The 22,067-nt window shown below is 39.0% G+C and overlaps 1 non-coding gene across 1 annotated transcript; it reads right to left on the reverse strand.

The window, feature by feature from the left end:
- Nucleotides 1–20,459: 20,459 nt before the first annotated feature.
- On the reverse strand, nucleotides 20,460–20,566 carry LOC126031690 (U6 spliceosomal RNA). Its single transcript, XR_007503523.1, has one exon. It is a non-coding gene; the product is annotated as a U6 spliceosomal RNA (small nuclear RNA).
- Nucleotides 20,567–22,067: the final 1,501 nt, after the last annotated feature.

Here is a 22,067-nt window from a genome sequence, read left to right on the forward strand (position 1 = left end):
AGTTCATACTATTATAAGAGGTTGGCATCCTACTCAGTTGGAATCTAGACTGAATCTGCAGAGAATCACAAATGACCTGCAGATGATTTTTTAAGAAAACTCCAAGTTATTTTTAAAATATACATTTATATGAGGTTTTCATCAAATTTAAATGTTTTGTGTAAATTTTTTCAGAATTATCAGATACACAATACAAGTGAGGGGAAGAGGGACCCTGTAAACAACAATTCAAGTAAACCCTGATCAGAACTGGGGTGTAGAGAGCAATGTAGTTTCTGGCCACATTGTCCCTGATAATGAAAACTCCTGTTTTAATGTTAACCTTTTCACAAAGAGAAGTTGAGACTGCACCAATGGAGAAGTGTCAAAATGAATCCTCTTGAGCAAACAGAAACTATCCTCAGATTATCTCAAAGAATCTTGCAACACACATTTTGAGAGTCATTCAAGAATAATCACTATGCTCTTCTTAAAAATATAGCTTGCTGTCTAGTAGGGGTAGAACTATCCTCAACTACCTCCTTATACCTATGACATTATCTGATAAACTTCTATTTAATGCTTATGACTTTGGTGCATTTTTTGAATAATTTTTGTTTGGCACCATTAACATTTCTAATGCTCTACACGGAGAATCTTAATTATCAGAGGAATCTTAATTCTAACCACTTTATTCTTATGCACAAGATCTTTTTTCTCCTTTTCCTAAGAGTTGATGAATTTTAAATCACACACCGAGCCACAATGACTTGCTGTGCCCAAAGCTCAGTGATTTAAATCTAAAATCCATTATGACTAGTAATTGGTGACTTTAGCTAAGTGACTTTGTCCCTTCTCCAAGGATTAGTGATTTTCATGACTCTCCAAAAAAAATGCAAGGACTAGGGAACTGTGAGCTCCCAGGACAGGCCAGAGTGAGTGCGGGAGGTCGCGGACTGGAGCGGGTGAAAGGCGGCACTCAAGGGAACCATGAGCTCTTGAGACAGGCCAGAATGAGAGTGGAAGGTCGCAGACCAGAGTGAGTGGAAAGTGCCCATTCAAGGGAGCTGTGAGTCACTGAGACAAGCCAGGGGAGGGCGGGAAGGCCACTGACCCAGGCGTGGGGGTGAGCGCCCTCCCACTCTTTGACATAACACGGCAGCCCAGGGGACCCTAGGTTCATGAGACCGGGGAGAAAGGCCAGTGGGAACGCTTCTGGGGATCGCCAACTCATCAACCCAGGGACACAACCCAAAAAGACAGAGTCAGGAGGACCAGTGACTAGAGGGGCAAGAAGGAAGCTCAGGCTGACTCCTAGGTGGGGAGGGCTAATGATATAGGCTCAACAGTGCCCTCTACCATTTTGGTCAGGAGTGAACCTGCACTGTCTGACCGGAAGGGGGTGGCGATTGACCAGGTTTGACTGGAGGACGAGGGAAGGACCAAAATTCAGTGACATCACCCAACATACTCATGTAGAGCCACACCCCGAGAAGGGACCCAGCCCCAGGCCACAGGTGGCAAAAGCAGCTGAAACCTGAAGGCACTGCACTCCAAGCCAAGCCAATAAAAGCAAAGAAAAATGGGTAAACCAAGGAAAGCATTAACAACAGGGGAGATGGAGAGAAATCAGAACAAGTTTCCAAGTCCACCAAAATGCCCAGACCCAAGAGAGGAAGACCTAAAAGCAGTCATGAGAATAGAATTCCAAGCCATGCTAGAAGAAATAAAAGACACATAAGAAATCAATAGATGAACAAATGAACCAACTTAAACAAGAATTCCTACAAAATATGAAAGACTCCATACAAACAGAAGTAAAAGAAATTCATAAACTGTAGAAAGCCAGAAGAGCAGAATCGCACAGCTCGAGAATCACACAGAACAACTCAAAGATAAACTGCAAACAAAAGACAAAAAAGAAGCCAACAAAGAAATAGAAGGTAAAGCACTTGAAGTAAAAGTCCAGTATTTAATTCACAAAGACAAAAGAAACCATCTAAGAAGTGTAGGAATACCAGAAGGGGAGAAAACAGGGAAAGGGGAAGAACAATTAGTCAGGGAGATAATAACAAAAAATTTTCCCACCCTCTGGAAAGACGCATCTGAGCAAATCTAGGAGGTGAAAAGAGTCCCCAACAAAATAGACCCTAACAAACCAACTCCAAAACACATAGTAATTCAGATGGTAAGAAACAAAGAGAAAGGCAACCTACTTAAAGCAATAAGGAAGAAAAAAATCCTTACATACAAAGGAAGAAACATTAGAATCAAACCAGATCTCCCATATGAAATACTTCAAGCAAGAAGACAGTGGAATGACATATTTAAACGACTGAATGAAAGAAATTTTCAACCTAGAGTCCACTATCCAGCTGAACTCTCATTCATATGGGAGGAAAGACTAAAATCATTCTCAAACAAAAATGAACTAGCATTATTTGCGCAAACGAAACTGACCCTAAATGACCTACTCAGAGACGAATTAACAATCCAAACCCGCGATTGTAACAACCACCATAAACAACACAACTGCACAACAGCCCTCTCTGTCAATAATCTCCTTAAATGTTAATGGACTAAACTCTCCCATTAAAAGACACATAATAATGTGCCAGCGGCCTCTTGGCCCGGCCTAGGGTAGGGGGGCCCGGACCTGGGTCACCCGACCCCCCTCTCCCCCATTCCTCCGGATCTCCAGGTGGGTTCCTGGAAGGAGCTGATGGGGCACCCTGGGTTTTCCCCACTCCCAGGCCGGTCCGGAGACTGGCCTAGGGTGGGGCTTAAATCCCTGTCCTTTGGGCTTGGGAGGGTCTCTCTCCCTTCCTGGAGCAGGATTTTTAGCCAGCACGGGTGGGCAGCTGGCAGGCCTCCACATGTGCCAGTGGCCTCTTGGCCCAGCCTAGGGTAGGGGGGCCCGGACCTGGGTCACCCGACCCCCCCTCTCCCCCATTCCTCCGGATCTCCAGGTGGGTTCCTGGAAGGAGCTGATGGGGCACCCTGGGTTTTCCCCACTCCCAGGCCGGTCCAGAGACTGACCTAGGGTGGGGCTTAGGGGGTGGAGTTTGATCTGGTGGGTGGCAGATAGCTGCTCAGCTATACTCAGGCTGTCACTGGCAATTTCATACCAGTCTACATTTTGCAGACCGCGAGGGGGCTAGTGCCCCCACGCGAACATATGCTCCTCCCAACCATCAGTACCCCAGATTTACCCTTCTTAACTTCAGTAACACACAGTTCTAATCTCTGACCTAAGACATACAGTAGATCTAACAAATCCCAAAACTATTTAGAAGGACACAAATTGAACACATATTGAACACATATATCTTTTGAATATTTTATGGGTATTTTCTTTAACTGATGTAACTATATATTCTTCTACCATGATGTTTCTATCCACTTTTCATCTTGTCTTTTCTTTGTAAGCTGTTCAGTAAGGATTGGTGTTGGAACTGTCCCTCAGTTTGATGCCTATGATTGAACTATGTCATGGAAATTGCTGGTCTTGTTCCTATTGCCTCCAGATGCACCAATAACGCTTCATGGCATTGATCCTTGTTTGCATAGACACATTAAAATGGAAAAACACCATACATACAGATAAGTTCTCATCTAATAAATCTCAGTACAATGTACCTTACACCCTGAACATTGATATAATGACCTGGTACAGGCCTCAGAAGAATGGGCATCCTCCATTCACGCCAGAACCAGGCAAGCTATCTATGAAACTTTCAAAGTCTTTTATAGCAACAGCTGGAAGCAGTCCTCTACCAGGAAAGACACTACCAAGGGTCTGACATTGACCTCCTAAAAAGAGACTTCCGTTTACACTGAGAAGACTTGACAACAACAATGACCTGCTCTACAGGACATGGTTCTCTCTATTGCCCCTTAAGTGTGAGGTGAAATGAGAGGATGCTCTGTACCATCCTGACTGCAATATGGGATATGCAAACTCCAGGATCTTTTTTTTTGTGTGTGTGGTTTTTGGGTCACACCCGGCAGTGCTCAGGGGTTACTCCTGGCTCCATGCTCAAAAATTGCTCCTGGCAGGCACAGGGGACCATATGGGATGCCGGGATTTGAACCGATGACCTTCTGCATGAAAGGCAAACGCCTTACCTCCATGCTATCTCTCCGGCCCCCAGACTCCAGGATCCTTAATACAGAAGCATGATACCAACAACAGAGATTATGTGAGGAATGGAGGTGTATTGCCACTACAGACGATGACTTGAATTGGACAAACTAGTTTGCCTGGAGCCTAGAGTCAGTCCTGTGCCAGGAAACTTCAGGGGTAGGGTCTCCTTGTATTTAGACCATAATTTGTCTTTCCATGTCCCTTATGTTTTGGTGGGCCTATGCAAACAAATGCCACTTTAATACCGTTTTTTACTATGTTCCCTTGACTCCAATCCTTAAGAAAAACAACCCACTAAAACTTTTGAGGTTAACTTAAACTAGTAAGCATGTGCATGGAACTAGAGAAATGTACTTTGCCCTCAATGTTTAAGGAGTTACATAAGTCTAATGTCTTTAGATTATATTGTGTGCTGCTAAGAAATAGTATGTACTACAACTGGGGATTTGAGGGACAAAGTAATTGTATTGTACATGGGTTCAGTTTTGTTTTTCTTAATGTTCTTTGGCTGAAAGTTCAAGGCTGGGATATCATCGATGGGACTACCAAGAATTCTGTTTATGGGTGATTGGGCTTCCACTGTAACTTTACCCTGTCCTCTTTCTTTGCATCTTTGTTGTCATAATTAAAATTTAAAAAAATATGCACAAGAAAAAAAATACCAATGTTTTAAGAATTTCTGTTTGGAAGTTGAGGATAAATTTTATTGCTTTATTGGGTGGTGGAGAGAAAGCATAAAATATTCTTAAATACTCACAGGTTTCTTAAAACATTGCCACTTGACTATCTGTATGCCTTTACTGACAATCTGTATAAAATTAAAAGATCTGGAAGAGCTTAAAAAATAAATAAATAAAAGACACATAATAGAGAACTGGATTAGAAAACATAAACCAGATTTTTGCTGCCTACAATAAACACACCTACAAGTACAAGATAGGCACAGGCTTAAAATAAAAGAATGAAAATTAATTATCCAGGCCAATGGAAATAAATAAAAAAAAACAGGGACGGCCATTCTTATATCAGACCAAATTGCATTCAATCTCAAGAAAGTGATCAGAGACAAAGAGGGTCACTACTTACTGATCAGGGGAACTCTAGACCAAGAAGTGCTAACACTGGTTAATATCTACACACCTAACGCAGAGCCAGCAAAATATGTACTGCAGCTGCTTGCAAAACTGGAGAAACACATGAAAGGAAATGTGATAGTAGTAGGATATCTTAATACTCCACTATCACCACTGGACAGATCCACCAGACAGAAAACTAACAAAGAAATAAGAGCCCTAAATGAAAAATTAGAAGAACTAGGGCTAATAGACTTATATAGTGCCCTCCACCACCCTCCAGAAACAGAATACACATTCTCCTCAAATCCACATGAAACCTTCTCCAGAATAGACCATGCCTTGGGATACAAATCTAACCTGCATAAAATCACAAAAGTAAGGATCATTAGAAGCACCCTGTCAGACCACTATGCAACAGAGGTCAAAATTGACTGTAAAAAGAAACAATGGAGAAAATCCAACACCTGGAGATTAAACAACATGCTGCTCAAAAACAGCTGGATCAAAGAGGTACTCAAGGAAGAAATAAAAAGATTCCTTGAGACAAACGGCACTGAAGAAACAGCTTGTCAAAACTTGTGGGACACAGCAAAAGCAGTAATCAGAGGGAAACTCATAGCAATACAATCCTATGTCAGGAAAGAGGAAAACAACAAAATTAGCATATTAAAGGACCATCTTAAGGAGCTGGAACAACAGCAACAAAGAAACCCAAACACAACCAGAAGATACGAAATAATAAAAAACCAGAGCAGAAATAAACAACATAGAAACTATGAAAACAATACAGAAAATCAATGAGACCAGGAGTTGGTTTTTTGAATGAATAAACAAGATAGACAAACCACTGGCAAGACTCACAAAAAAAAAAAAAAGAGGGAAAACACCCAAATAATCAGGATCACAAATGAAAGGGGAGAAATTACAACAGACCCCAAGAAATCCAACACATCATGAGGACATATTATGAACAACTATACTCAGTTAAGCTAGAGAACCCAGAAGAAAGTAATATATTCTTGAAAAAATACCAGCTTCCAAGACTAGAAAAGGAGGATTTAGAAAGCCTAAACAGGCAAATCACATCGGAAGAAATTGAAACAGTAATTGAGAAACTCCCCAAGAACTAAAGCCCAGATGGTTTTACAGGTGAATTCTATCAAACATTCCAAGAAGAAATACTTCCACTGATCCACAGGCTCTTCCAAACCATTGAAAAGACAGGAATCTCCCCAATTTGTTTTATGAGGCTAACATCACTCTGATTCCCAAAGAGGGCAAAGATACCACCAAGAAAGAAAACTACAGGCTAATATCACTAATGAACATAGACGCAAAAATACTCAACAAAATCTTAGCGAACCGAATCCAACACAACATCAAAAAGATTATACACCATGACCAAGTGAGTTTCATCCCAGGGATGCAAGAATGGTTCAACATACGCAAATCAATCAACATCATACATCACATCAATATTAAAAAAGACAAAAACCACATGATCATATCAATTGATGCAGAAAACGCATTTGACAAAATCCAACACCGATTCATGTTGAAAACACTAAGTAAAATAGGTCTGGAAGGAACCTTTCTCAAGATAGTTACAGCTATCTATGAAAAGCCCACAGCCTAAATTATTATCCTTAATGGTGAAAAACTGAAAGCATTTCCTTTAAGGTCAGGAACTAGGCAAGGATGTCTACTCTCTCCACTCTTTTTCAACATAGTCTTAGAAGTCCTAGCAATAGCAATCAGACAAGAAAAGGGAATCAAAGGAATTCAAATAGGGAAAGAGAAATTCAAACGATGTCTTTTTTGCTGATGAGATGATGATATACATGGAAAACCCTAAAGAGTCCACAGTAAAACTCCTAGAAACAATAAACCAATACAGCAAAGTGGATGGTTACGATGTCAATACACAAAAGACAGTAGAATGTGTCTATACAAATAACAAAGTAGAGGAGAGAGATTAAGAATACAACTCCAGGGCCCGGAGAGATAGCACAGCGGTGTTTGCCTTGCAAGCAGCCCATCCAGGACCAAAGGTAGTTGGTTCAAATCCCGGTGTCCCATATGGTCCCCCGTGCCTGCCTGGAGCTATTTCTGAGCAGACAGCCAGGAGTAACTCCTGAGCACAGCCGGGTGTGACCCAAAAACCAAAAAAAAAAAAAAAAAAAGAATACAACTCCATTTAAAATAGTATCAAAAAACATCAAGTACCTAGGAATCAATTTTACAAGGGAAGTGAAGGACTTATACCAGGCAAACTTCAAAACATTTCAGAAAGAAATTGAATGATCTAGAGAAATGGAAGAACATCCCATGATCAACATAGTCAAAATGACTATCCTACCCAAGCTACTATTTAGATTTAATGCAATCCCCATCTAAATTCAGAATCATTCTTTAAAGACTTAGAACAATCAATCATAAAATTTATCTGGAACCACAAAAGACCCAGGATAGCCAAACACATACTAAAAAACAGGAAGCTGGGTGGCATCTCTTTACCTAACCTGAAGCTATACTATAAAGCCATAGTGATCAAAACAACATGGCACTGGTACAATGACAGAGCCTCAGACCAGTGGGTTAGAACAGAATTTCCAGACATAAGCCCTCAGATATACAGTAAACTAATATTTGACAAAAGAGCCAAAAACTTGAAATGGGACATAAATGTCCTTTCAACAAATGGTGTTGGCACAACTGGCAAACCATTTGTAAGAAATTGAAAATTGACCCATACCTCACCCCATAAACAAAAGTCAACTCAAAATGGATTAAAGACCTTGAAATTAGACCCGAATCTATAGGAAAAATTAGGCTGAACACTCGAAGACATATATATCAAAAAGCCTTTGATGATAGAATGCCAATGGCAAGAACTTTAGCATCAAACATAAACAAACGGGACTACAACAAACTAAAAAGCTTCTACATGGCAAAAGAAACCCTACTTAACACAAGAAGACAGTTAACAGAATGGGAAAAAATCTTTGCACTCAATATGTCAGATAAATGACTGATATCCAGAATATACAAAGCACTCAGAAAGCTGAGTCCCCCAAAACCAAATAAAACCATAGAAAAATGAGAAGATGAAATAAATAGACACTTCTCTGAGGAAGACCGAAAGATGGCCAACAAAAACTTGAAAACATGCTCACCCTCACTCATCATTAGGGAAATTCAAATCAAGACAACAATGAGGTACGACCTTACGCCAGTGAGGATGGCTCACATAAAAAATAATGGGAACACTCTCTGTTGGTGGGGGATGTGGTATGAAAGGCACTCTCATCCACTGCTGGTGGGAATGCCCCCTATTCCAACACCTATGGAGAACAGTCTGGAGAGTGCTCAAAGAACTCAGGATTGAGCTGCCATTTAATCCAGCAATTGCTCTCCTAGGTATCTACCCCCAAGTTAGAAGGACATTCATTCCAAAGTATGTGTGCACCCCACTATTTATTGCAGCACTCAGTATAATAGCCAAGTCTTGAAACCAACCTCGATGTCCAACAACAGATGAATGGATCATTAATATGTGGTATCTATACACAATGGAATACTACATGGCAGTCAGAAATGATACAATCACAGACTTTGCAGCAATGTGGATGGACCTAGAACTATGTTAAACGAAGTAAGCCAGAAGATGAAAGACAAACACAGAATGATAGCACTATTCTGAAGCATCTAGAACATACACCATAGATACAACTAATATTCATGATCAAATAAAAGGGTTTAACAGGGTAGAAAATCCAAAAACTAACAGTCAACATATACTGGAGAGCAGTGCCCAAAACACATGAAAGAGGAACACACAAACTCTTGACTACACATTACACCACAAAGAAACCAGCAACAGCAGAAACAGCAGCATAGAGAGAACAGGTATGTAAGCAGCCTTCTACTACAAAGGCCCATAATAATCCCTTAGGGATCTTATACAGAATTACAGGTAAAGAATACCATGGGAAATCAGTGACTCCAACAGAAGCATTTCATAACAATTTGTTTTAATGCCTTAATCTTACTATATTTAAAATAACCTCTCAGCTTTTCTGTCCACAGGCGTTCTTGGGTACAAAGGGTAGACAAACTGAGATGGCATCTTGGGTCTCAGTCACACGAGATACCATATTTAGCTTGCACTATGAGAATGTCCTGATAAAACTCTTTAACATACCCTTTATCTCTAGGTTATACCTTCTTTTAGGACCTGAAACACGTGACCGGCCAGACCACTGAAGTAGTAACTGTGACTGACTGATTTATACTACAGGCCCTACTCATCGAACAGTCAAGCAAACTAGCACTCCCATGCTCTTCTCTCCTCTCTTCTCACTGCTTTCATTTCTTTTTTTCTTTCTCCTTTTCTTTTTAATTTATTTTCTCTTTTCTTCTCTCCTACCACTTCCGTATACTTTCCCCTTTCCTCCCTTTGGAAATTCCGACTATCCCTTCACCCCTCAATCCCACCCAGATTTCCCATCTTATTAAAACTCTTCACCCTCAGTTCTTAATCCATTAGGCATCAAGACTGACCTCCTACCCCCACGAACCAGTACCCAGCAGCCAAACAAAGGGGCAACCAGTCAAACCCACACCTCGTCTCCTGCAAGAAAAGGCAACTAACTCCCCTACTGACTCATGCTTTGCGGTCCTCCTTACCAACCCTTCCTAACATAGACTGTTACTTGAAACCGGACTTAGCTCTAAAAGTATCCCCAATGCAAGAACTCTTCCCAAGACCACCCTGCCGCAGATCTTTTGCCATTCTCAAGAGGGTCAGGGTGTGTGATGTAAAGGCGCCCGGGAACTCACACACCACAAGAAAATCTCAAAAGACAATGGGGAAACCTATACTTCCATCATAAGTATGAGACCTGTATTACACCACCTCTTTACCTCCTTTTCCCCAAATGTAAGGTAGTCTCTTGCATCACTTTGTTCCTTTAATAACTTTTTATTTTATTTTTTTAATCTTTTTTTCTTTATATATGTGAGCAGATATATTTTTATTTCTCTTTTTATCTTTTTTGGGTGTGTGACCTATTTCTGTTTTCTTCTCTTTCCACCTTCAAATGCACTGGCAATATAATGTAGCACTGTTTCTCCCTGCAAAGGCACACTCAAAAAAGGGGAAATCTTATGTATAAAAACTAGCTCTTATCTATTTGAGATAAAAACTCATACTTGTTTACAATATAGGGGCATCTTCCACCTTGAAAATATTTTATGTGGACTCAACTTAGACCCCAGGTGATTAGACACCAACCGTCCAGCCTTGAACCCTGGATCCCAGACATAGAAATGACATAGTTCTTCACAACAGCCACAGGAAACAAATCCCATCCGGGACATCCTTAATACTTCTCGGACACCAACAAGTGCCAGCTCTAATATGATATCCTGACAATGAGGAAACTGGGAACAACTTGACCTAAGGGCAGGTTATCCTACCTCACCAGCTAACGATAAGACAAAATCAGAAGACTTGTCACCCTTTGATCTGTCCAAATGCCAAGATTTCGATTAACAGATGACTGGCTGATAGAACCATGACTGGACTGTATGTATCCTGAGACCAATAAAAAAGCCCTAGTCTAGAATTTGATTTACAACCTGCACAACAACAATGATCTCTAGTTCCAGAGGTCTGTCTGAGACAATTGCAATGGAATGGGTCTTCTGGAAATATAACAAAAGACGCTATCCCAGGCCCCATTCTAGGATCAGCGCAAATACCAAGACCACCAACCACAGAAAACAGATTAAAATGACACTGAGGGAACAGAACTTCTTAGAACCACAAAGAAAGACTTCATTATAAGTTCCACTCCCTGACATGTGCAGATACCGAGATTTCTAAATACAGAGGTCTGATTTTTATCATCCGGGAGCAGAAGTCTTCCATACACCACAAAAGCACCAAGGGGAGAGTAAATGAACCTGAAAGGAGTCTATAGTTAATCCATGACAATATACTTCAAGGGTGGAGAAACCCTGTACCTCTTAGGCCAAGGGAATTCCTTTTCGAATGACCTCATTATTTACTGTGCCTGTGCAGGAGGGTAGAAAAAAGAAAAATAAAAGACAAAAAGCACAAAACAGTTTTTTTTTATTTATCTAGTTTTTACTGATTTCTTTGTTTTGGTGTGGTTATTAAAGTTGTTGTCTCCATTCATATTTTTTTCTTCTTTTCTTTTCTTTCTTTATGTACTCTGCCATGTTTTTATCTCAAGACCATGGCCTTTATGTGCTGCTTATTTTTATTGTTTGAGTGCTCATTAGATATTTTATTTGACATTTCTTTTTGTACTGTTGTGGTGTTCTACCTCCTTCTTCCCCTTCATTTCTCAAACCTAGGATGAGAGCCTCCAGAAGGACTCCACCCATTTTTGACATATTTGATTTTTCCCCCAGTTTATTACTTTTCTCTTCTTCAAACAAAACCACATAACTTGAACTATCTAGTCCCGCCTCCAATTAGAGCAGAAATAAGGAAGGTACCAAGACCAAACAGGTGTAGAACCACTAAGTAGTAAGCTAGGCACAGAGGGGACCACTTATTCTGGCAGCCCCGGGGGTGAAGGAGGAGGATATGGGAGGTAGGACGGGAACGGAGGTGGAGGGAGGACAATTCGGTGATGGAAATTCCCCTGATTTTATGTTAATATGTACCTAAAATATTATTGTCAATGATATGTATTATGATATGAATAAAATAAAAAATTATATTAAAAATGCAGGGCCGGGAAGGTGGCGCTAGAGGTAAGGTGTCTGCCTTACAAGCGCTAGCATAGGACGGACCGCGGTTCGATCCCCCGGCGTCCCATATGGTCTCCCCAACCCAGGGGCGATTTCTGAGCTCATAGCCAGGAGTAACCCCTGAGCATCAAACGGGTGTGGCCCAAAAACCATAAAAAAAAAAATGTAAGGACTAGAATCAGAATGACTCCTTAATGATTGATCTCCAGTTTTTCAGGTTAAGTTTGATTACCTCCCAAAGCTTCTATCAATGACACAAATATTTCTAATTCTCCTATATTTCAGAGCATAACTCAACCATGGAGTAACTTGTAGTTCTTGCATTAGGGTGTGTTACTAGTAGGATGACCCTTGGAAGAATAGGTACTGACAAGGATTTTCAGGAGTCAGGTCATAGAATGATAAGCTAGAAATGCTCATTTTTCCTTTCAATGTTTTAATAAAGTAGGTAGGTCTTGGGACACCTTTTTTGCCTCCCAAATTCACAGCCACAAGTCTTTCTTATGATGCTTAGTACCTTAGCAGTGTTCGTCTTTTACCTTGAGAAGTAATACTTTGATCCTTTAAGATTCTCCTTGTCATTTTCTCCCTTTGTGAAAAATAAGTGATGTTGCTGACTTGGGGGCCAGTAGAGAACTTGTATGAGTTCCCTCAAGGAGAGTGAATGCATGGGTGGCAAAATGTAAAGAAAACGAGACCACACAATGAATGTATGAGAGAAATAGCATTCTAAACTTTAATGTGTGGGACAAATATATATGAGGTAAATTGTCAGTCACAGGTATGAGAAGAATGTTCAGATTGACAAAAATCAGATACTTTCTTGTACACAGAAATATTAGCAGTAGCCTTGTTTGATATACATAACAATTCATTTGGCTCTGGTGAAAATGACTATGTTGAGTAAGAGTCCTGACTTAAAAGGGAGAATGTTAGTTTTAATATCTCAAAGCAGATCCCTCCCAGCTAGTTTCAAATGTAAAGTTTTTGGGGGTAGCAAAAAGCTAAATTTCCCTTGTCAGGTATCCTATTTCTGCAGGAAAACTCTTTATTTATTTATTTATTTATTTGGTTTTTGGGCCACACCCGGCGGTGCTCAGGGGTTACTCCTGGCTGTCTGCTCAGAAATAGATCCTGGCAGGCACGGGGGACCATATGGGACACTGTGATTGGAACCAACCACCCTTGGTCCTGGATCGGCTGCTTGCAAGGCAAATGCCGCTGTGCTATCTCTCCGGGCCGCAGGAAGACTCTTTTTGTGTATAAGGAGTAGGAGAAAGAGATAGGCTAAAGAAATGCAAATTTTATACCTGGTAAGAAGTTTTAAAAACCTAATGTTACATCCTGGCAAGCCTTTTTGATGTAAATTCAGAGCTGACAGAGAGAAAAAAATTTTCTCCAAGTATCTTTGGTGCTAAAATTCTCCAAGTAAAGAGAAATTTAATCAAGGATATATTTGGCTTGTAATACACACAGCATAAGGGAGAAAAGCCAATTAGATGTTATTTGTGAAGGAAGCATAATGATAGTACCATAACATGAATCTCAAAATTATCTCTATGGAATTTACTAATTATCCGCACAGGGATGAGGCTTCCCAGTGGGCCTTTTGGTGAAAATTCCTTGGGAGTATTCAAAACAGCCATCCGTGCTAAGAATATCACATCCTAGTAGGCCTTCTGTCTGTCCTTTTTATAGAAATATAAAAATTCCTGTTAATGGCCCTACAAAGTGATTTTGTTTTGTGATATAGTTTGACTTCAGTAAAAATGAAATCCTTAGGGTTTATGAGCCTGAGGTAGAACTTAGAATTTTAAATTTTAATATTGTTCTGCAGTTGTCTTTGCATAGTTGCTGAATCTATTAAGTAGTCTTATGAAGTCTTTCTACTCAGGTCTCTAGGAAAACTGCAATCACTGCAATCACATTCCTCTCAATAATGTTCCATTGTTCAGTTCTGCTCTTGGATCAAGAGAAAATGCCAACCCATATCTGATAAGTATGGTGAATTGTTTTTTTCCTATTCTGTGAGTAGTTTTTTTTATCTTAGTCGTTATTTCCTGTGAAGTGCAAAAGCTTATCAGTTTAATGTAGTCTCCTTTGTTAATTTTTGCTTCCACTTGCTTGGCCAATGGTGTTTTCTTCTTTTTAAGGCACATAGTAGTAATTAATGAGGAGCATTCCCACTGCCAGTATTGTCTTCCCTCCACTCCTGTTACCAGCATGCATTCCTCTCCCCCCCCCGTACCCCCATAATGCTAGTGCAGCTGTTCCCCCATGTACAGCTTGATGTAGATTTCGGTATCATTTCTGTTGTCATTGACTTTGGATTTTGTGATCAAGGCTGATTAGTGTTTATTTCCACCAAATGAACATATGAGTGCCTGGTATTATCTATTTTTCTCCCTCCAAATATGATGCTGATCAAGGTGATTCCAGTAATGTGGCTCTATTGGAGATAAAAGAAGGGACATGGAAGGAGTGTGTCTAGGTGCTGTAAGTATCCCTTTGGAAGAAGAAAAGGGAAAGAAGAAAAAAGAAGAAAATAACAAAACAAAATAAAACAAATAAGACTGAAACAAAACAAAACAAAACAAAACAAAACAAAAAAACAAATAAGGGAGTAACAAAAAAAAGTACAAAAAAGATTAGGAAAAAAAGAGTAAACCAAAACCCAAAACCCAAAACCATCAGCTAAAAGAAAGCAAACAAAAAAACAGACCAGCAACTTCTTAAAAAAGGGTTGTTTCTTTTTCTTTCTTTCTTTCTTTCTTTCTTTTCTTTCTTTTCTTTTCTTTCTCTTTCTTTCTTTCTTTCTTCTTTCTTCTTTCTTTCTTTCTTTCTTCTTTCTTTCTTCTCTTTCTTTCTTTCTTTCTTTCTTTCTTCTTTTCTTTCTTTCTTTCTTTCTTTCTTCTTTCTTTCTCTCTCTTTCTTTCTCTCTCTTTCTTTCTCTTTCTTCTTTCTTTCTTTCTTTCTTTCTTTCTTTCTTTCTTCTTTCTCTTTCTTTCTTTCTTCTTTTCTCTCTCTCTTTCTTTCTCTCTTTCTTTCTTTTTTTTTTCTTTCTCTCTTTCTTTCTCTTCTCTCTTTCTTTCTTTCTCTCTCTTTCTTCTTTCTTTCTTTCTTTCTTTCTTTCTTTCTTTCTTTCCTTTCTTTTGCATAGGCACAGTAAATATTTAGAAAATTAGAACGGAATTCCCTTGGCCTAAGAAATACATGGTTTCTCCACCCTTGAAGCATACTGCCATGGGAACAACTACAAGCTCTGTACTCACTCTTTTACACACCACAAGGTCTCTTTATGGTTCCAGAATACTTTCCGCTCAGGTGTGGGTAATGATATCCCGCCTCTGTAGCTGAAGATATTTCTATTTGCATAGGTTATGCGAAGGTTAGGAGAAAGGTTTCTTGTTTGTTTGTTTTTTATGGTTATAGGGTTTCTGTTTCATCACTGTTGTAGTAATCAGTCTTCTCTGGTTAGTGGACTTGGTTTTTGCTCAGATCCTAGGTCAGAGCCTAGGCTATAGTCTTTTAGCATGGTTCCAGATGTTCTGCTCAGTTGCAATTGTCAAAGTAAGGCCTCTGGTATTAAAGATCTTGGTTTTTGTGCAAATCCGAAGCTGAAGCCTCGTCAAGGAACTTCTTCATTGGTCCCTTGCTAGGTTCTGTCCAGTCCGTGTTTGTCAAGGTCAGTCTTCTGTAAATAGCAATTTTAGTTTTTGCTTAGGGCAAAGGATGAGATGTCTCATAATTGTATCATACCACTAGATGGTGAGATAGGGCAACCTTCTCCTAGCTCAAGTTGTTGCCGTTTCCTCATGTCAGGATGTCATGGTAAAACTGGTGCAAGTTGGTGCTGGGCAGCGTTCGGAATTTCCCTGAGTGGAGTCTGGTTCTTGGTGCTGTTGCTGGGACCTGTGTCAGTTTCACATCTGGAATCTGACGTTCTGGGTTGGACGGTCACTGTCCCATCACATAGAGTCTAAGTTGGGTCCACATGACATATGTTCAAGGTGGATGACGAGCCTGTATTATAAAAAGTGTGGGTTCTTATCCCTAGTAGATAAGAGCTTGTTTCTGTGTATAACGTTTTCCTTTATTTAGAGTGCCTATGCAAAAGAGTTTGGTGACAAATTATATTGCTGGTGGATTTGGAGATGGGAATGATAGTCTGCACAGTTCCTGTGCACTGGTTTTGACCTGGGCTTTTATTCCAGGCAAGACTTTTCTTGTAGGTTTTTATACCACTCAAAATCAAAACAAGTGAGGTTGGAAAGACAAAGAGAATATATAATATATACTATATATATGTAATGGAAAAAAGAAATAAAATTATATTTTAAAAAGTGTTCAAAAACAATGCTGTTTACGAAACTAATTTACTTTTGGGAATAAACAGACTAGGACAGTGGTTGGCAAGCTGTGGCTTGTGAGCCACATGCTCTTTACACTTTTAATGTGGCTCTTCTGTGTGCCAAGCAGTCGCTCCAGGAGTTAGGACTCTGCTCGTAGCTTCTGTCAGTTTGTGCCCTGTGTACAGCCCTGGGGCCAGCTCCACACAGCTCTGATCAGAACCAAGGCCAATGTTCACATTAGTGTTTGTGACTTTGTCAGTCATTGTTAGGATGTAATTTTTTCTACATTGTAAGGCAAATTTTACGGAATTTAACGTTATTGATAAATAATATCGTTCTGAAGTTTTTATTTTATTAGTTGTGTTATTTGTATCCTCCCAACTTATCTGGATACTTGCACGCAGAATATTCTCAATAAAAACTTATTGAAACTAAAAATAGTGTACCATCCTATGTATTTAAAAATGTAGCTCTCACATGATACAGAAAACTGAACACACCAACAATGATGGAACATAACCTCTAAAACCCTAAAGACTCTATCGTAGGCCTTGTCTTAGGACCTGTGCAAATACCAAGATTGCTAGCTACAGTGGCCTGATATTTTCATCCACAACCTAGAGGAAAGTTTCCTGACACCACAAAAAAAATCCCTAGGATATGGCAATGAGTATGTATGGAGCCAGTGGTTGTTCCCATGACAATATGCTTCAAGAGTGGAGAAACCCTGAATCTCTTAGGCCACGGGAATTTCCTTCCTTCCCCAATACTTACTGTGCCTATGCAAAAAAAAAAAAAAAAGTGAGGGGAACACCAAACCCTGCCACTCCAGCATTCCTTTTTCTTGTTTTGTTTTGTTTGTTTTTTATATTATTTTCCTTCTCCTTTTTCTTCCACTTTTTTCTTTCTCTTTCACTCTTGTGATATTATTTGGTGATTTTTTTTAGTAGTTGATACCAAATTTTTCTTCTCTTTTTCTTAACCTTTTTATCTCCAACAGAATAACATAACTTGAATCATTCAGCCTCAGAAATTGAGAGGGCAAAATGATGATACCAAGACCAGTCATATGAACATGTAGTGCAAATAAAAAATGACCAGACTGGAACACCAAACCCAAAATCAATGACAGAATAGATACCCAATCTACAACAAGCTGTAAAGTGGAGACCAGTTACACTAGTATTCTGGGGGAGGGGGGTGGGTAAAGGAGGGAGATATGGGAGACATGCTGGGAACAGGAGAGGAGGTAGGACAACATTGGTGGTGGGAATGCCCTTCATTCATTGTCACTATGTACCGTAAATAATTCTGTATAATGCACTTAGTCACAATAAAAAAATCAATCGCAAAATAAATGTGGCTCTCAAAATAAATTTCAATCATGGTTTTGGCAAGATTTGGCTCAGTTGAAAAAAAGGTTGCCCACCACTGGATTAGGAGGTATTATGGAGGTCTTAAACACATAAAGAAAATATAGGCTTCCCCACTGAGCCTTTTGAGGCATTCTTGTGGAGGGTAAAATCCAGGGCAGTTTTTTTTTTTTTTTTATCACATATTGTGTCTTGTTGGGTTTGCGAAGTTATTTGTACCCATGAAGGGAATGTCCTTGAGCTGGAGTCCTTCTGGGGCTGACTAAGTAGCATGTGATACTCCATGATTAGGAGTGTAAGAAGAAGGGCCATAGAGCATGAGTCAGCAGGTGTGTTGGTTGTAGTTTCTTGCCACGGCATGTGGTGTGAGGCTGGGAGGGTGCTTTTTCAGTTTGAAAGCTTGGTGGTGGTTTATTGGAGCAGGAGATTGGCCTTGGTACCTAGTGGGTTAATAAATGTGGGTAAAGAGGGTTAAATAAGGAAGGGTGATAGGTCGGTATTAGGGGGTGAGAGAATAGAGGGCTTTCTAAAGGGGGTAATATATGAGAGAGGCTATATACAGTTTAGGCATGGTTTGTTTACATTTTAGGTTTGGCAATCAGAGAGGAGTCCACTGTCTACAAACTCATGCCCACATAAAGGTAGACATTGGTATTCTATTCCTAGGTTGTTGTTGGAGGCCTGACCCTCATAGGCTGGGTTTGAATTCTGAGATATGATTGAGGTAAGAAAAGATAAATAATTGATTAAGATTTGTGTTAGAATAGAAAGGGGGAAAACAAAAGATTAGAGAGAAGAGAAAGAAAGACTAAGTAAATACAATAAAAACAGGTTAAAGAGAATTGGGCTAGTGCATCGGTATTGGCAGGTTTTCCTCTCTCGGGGCTCTTCGTCCCTGATGGGGATGGTCTTTGCTAAATAAAGGTTTCAGGATTATATAGTGGCTGAGCCTTTTAGAATGAGCACAGTTTTCGTACCTTGGGTACTAAGCAATGTGGTGATGAGAACTATAGGATGTGGTTACCCTATGTAATTTTGTCTGCTGCATGTTAAGTACAGAGTTATTTTTCCTACAGAGCAACTGACAGCTAGAGCTTTCTTTTTTTTTTTTTTTTTTTTTTTGTTTTTGGGTCACACCCGGCAGTGCTCAGGGGTTACTCCTGGCTGTCTGCTCAGAAATAGCTCCTGGCAGGCACGGGGGACCATATGGGACACCGGGATTCGAACCAACCACCTTTGGTCCTGGATCGGCTGCTTGCAAGGCAAATGCCGCTGTGCTATCTCTCCGGGCCCGAGCTTTCTTTTTTTTAACAGATTGAATTGATGGGGAAGGGTAAAGAAGTAGAGGAAAGAAAAGAGAAAAATAATTTAAAAAGAAAGAAAAGAGGAAAAGAAGGAAATAGTGATTTGTCAAGACATGTTCCGTGAGTGGGACCTGTAACATAGGTCTTTGGTGCACCATTGACTGTTCCAGTGGTCTAAATGATCACCTGCTTTGAATCCACAGATCCACAAGTCCCAGGTGGTGCAAGACAGCTCAAGGATGCACATTCGTGGTCGGGGGTGTGGATTGGAGGAGGACAGTCCCTTGCTCACCACAGGTCCACAGGCCCCAGACCTGGTGTTTCATACTTATAGAACCCTTTAGCCTCAATGTCATGGGATGTTATTCTAACATTTTACTCTATGTACCTTACACTTTCAGGTCTGATATCAAATTCTTTAATCCATTTTTTGATTTGACCTTTTGCATGTTGTTAGAGTTCTGAATTCACCTTTTTCTATGAATTTGACCAGTTTTTCCATTAGCATTTATTGAAGAGACTTTCTTTGTTCCACTTTGGATTTCTAGTCCTTTTATCAAAGGCTAATTGATCATATATCTAGGAGTCAATCTCGGAATATTCGTGTCTATTACGTTGATCTGAGGATCTGTCTTTATTCAATTACAATTTTTTTAAATGGCTACTGCTTTATAGTATATTTTAAAGTTAGGGAAAGAAATGCCTCCCATATTCTTTTTATCAAGGATTGCTTTAACAATTTGTGGGTATTTAATGTCTCAAATGAATTTCAGGAGTGGGTGGTCTACTTCTTTGAAGAATGTCCTAAGTATTTTTATAGTGGTTGTATTAAATGTGTACAATGCTTTAGAAACTATTGCTATTTGAATTATGTTGACACTTCCAATCCATGAGCAGGGTATATATCTTTATTTATTTATTTATTTTTGTCTTTTTCATTTCTTGAAGTGGTGCTTTTTAGTTTTCTTTGGATAGATCTTTTAACTCTTCACTTAATTTAACTCTAAAGTACTTAATTTTCTGAGGCACAATTGTGAATGTGATTTTTTATGTCTCTTTCATCATTTTATTATTTGTATTTGCTATTTATATAACAAAAAAGCCACATATTTTGCATATTAATTTTGTTGCCTTCCAATTTACTATGAAAATTAATTTTTCTAGAAGCTTTTTAGCAGTCTTTAAGATTTTCTAAATGTAGTATCATGGCATCTGCAAACAGTGAGAGCTTGACGTCTTCCTTTCAGTGTGGATGCCCTTTTTCATGCCAAATTGCTATAGCAAGTATTTCCAGTACTATATTTAATAGAGTGGCAAGAGGGTGCAATCTTATCTTCTGCCAGCTCTTCAGGGAAAATATGTTAGCATTTTCCCTTTGAGCATAAAGTCTCCTGTGACTTTGACCATATTGAAGAAAGTGCCTTTAGTTCACTTTTATTTTAAATATGGAACGCTTCACGAATTTGCATGTCATCCTTGCGTAGGGGCCATGCTAATCTTCTCTGTATCATTCCAATTTTAGTATATGTGTTGCCGAAGTGAGAACTAGTTCACATTTTGTTGAAAGTTTTTATCATGATTAAGAGCTAGATCCTGTCAAATGCTTTCTCTGCATCTGTTGATATGATCATATGATTCTTCTTTTTATTTTTTTGATATGGTATGTCATATTGATTGATTTGCATATCTTACCGCATCTTTGCATCCCCAGGATGAATTCAACTTGGTCATAGTATATGAATTTTGATGAATTGAATTCTATTTGCTAGTATTTTGTTGAGGATCTTTGTATCTGGGTTTATTAAGAATATTGTCCTATAATTCTTTTGTATTTGTAGTGTCTCTCTCTGCTTTCAGTATCAAGATATTGGCTTCATAGAAACTGTTTGAATGTGTTTCTGTTTCTTTCATTTCCTGAAATAGGCTGAAAAGTACTGTCAATTGTTTCTCTTTAAAACTTTGAAATAATTTACTACTCAATTCATCTGGGCCTGAGTTTTTGTTTTGGGGAAACCTTTTGTTGCCATCTCAATTTTCTTGATAGTAATAGAACTGTTCAGGTATTCTAGAGCATTTTGATTCAAACTTGGGAGGTTATAGGAATCCAATTAATCCACTGTTTTATTATTTTGTGGCATAAATATTTTCAATTTAATCTATGATTAGCCTTTCAATATTGTGGTATCTATTATGATATTCCTCCTTTTATTTCTTATTCTATTTATTAGAGTTCTCTATGAATCTTGCCAAGAATTCGTCAATTTTTTATTATTTCATAGAACCAACTCTTGCTTTCATTGATCTGAAGGATACAAATTTATTTTTTAAGTTTCCAATTCCTTAATTTCTGCCCTAAATTTTATTTTTATCCACCTACCTTCTTTTGGCTCATTTTGTTGCACAGTTTTCAATTTCTTAATCTGTCTGGTTACATTTTTAATTGAGGCCTCTTCTTTCTTCTTGATAAATGCTTGCAAAACTATAAATTTTCCTCTTAAAACTGCCTTTGCTGTGTCCCGCAAATGTATGCCCTCATTCTTATTTGTTTTCAGGGATCTTTTGATTTCTCTTTGATTTCCTATCCGATTTGTTGTCAGATATTGTCAGGTGTTAAAGTTATTTTACCATTTTTGTTTGTAATTCAGGTCTATTTTCAGTGCATTTTGGTTTGAGAAGATAGCTAATACAATTTTTTAAAATAATTTTTATTGAGACCCATATGAATTACAAGTCTTTTACAGTTATATTTAGGTATATAGTGGCAGTTAATTAGGGCAATTCCCCACCACCAGTGTTGACTTCCCTTGCTCCTATTTTAAGCATGTATCCCATACTTCCCCCCATTTGCCTCTGGACTGCTAGTGTAATCAGTCCCCTTTGTATATAACTTGTAGATCTTGATTAAATTGTCATTGACGTTGGGTTTGATATTTAGGCATGATCATTATTTATTTCCACTCAACGTTCATGTGACTTTTGCTCCTGGTACCATCCCCTTTCTTCCCCCCCCCCTTAATTTATGAGGCAGAACAAGATGATTCAAGTCT

The sequence above is a fragment of the Suncus etruscus genome, chromosome 15 (assembly GCF_024139225.1).
Source record: "Suncus etruscus isolate mSunEtr1 chromosome 15, mSunEtr1.pri.cur, whole genome shotgun sequence".
Lineage (NCBI taxonomy): Eukaryota > Metazoa > Chordata > Mammalia > Eulipotyphla > Soricidae > Suncus > Suncus etruscus.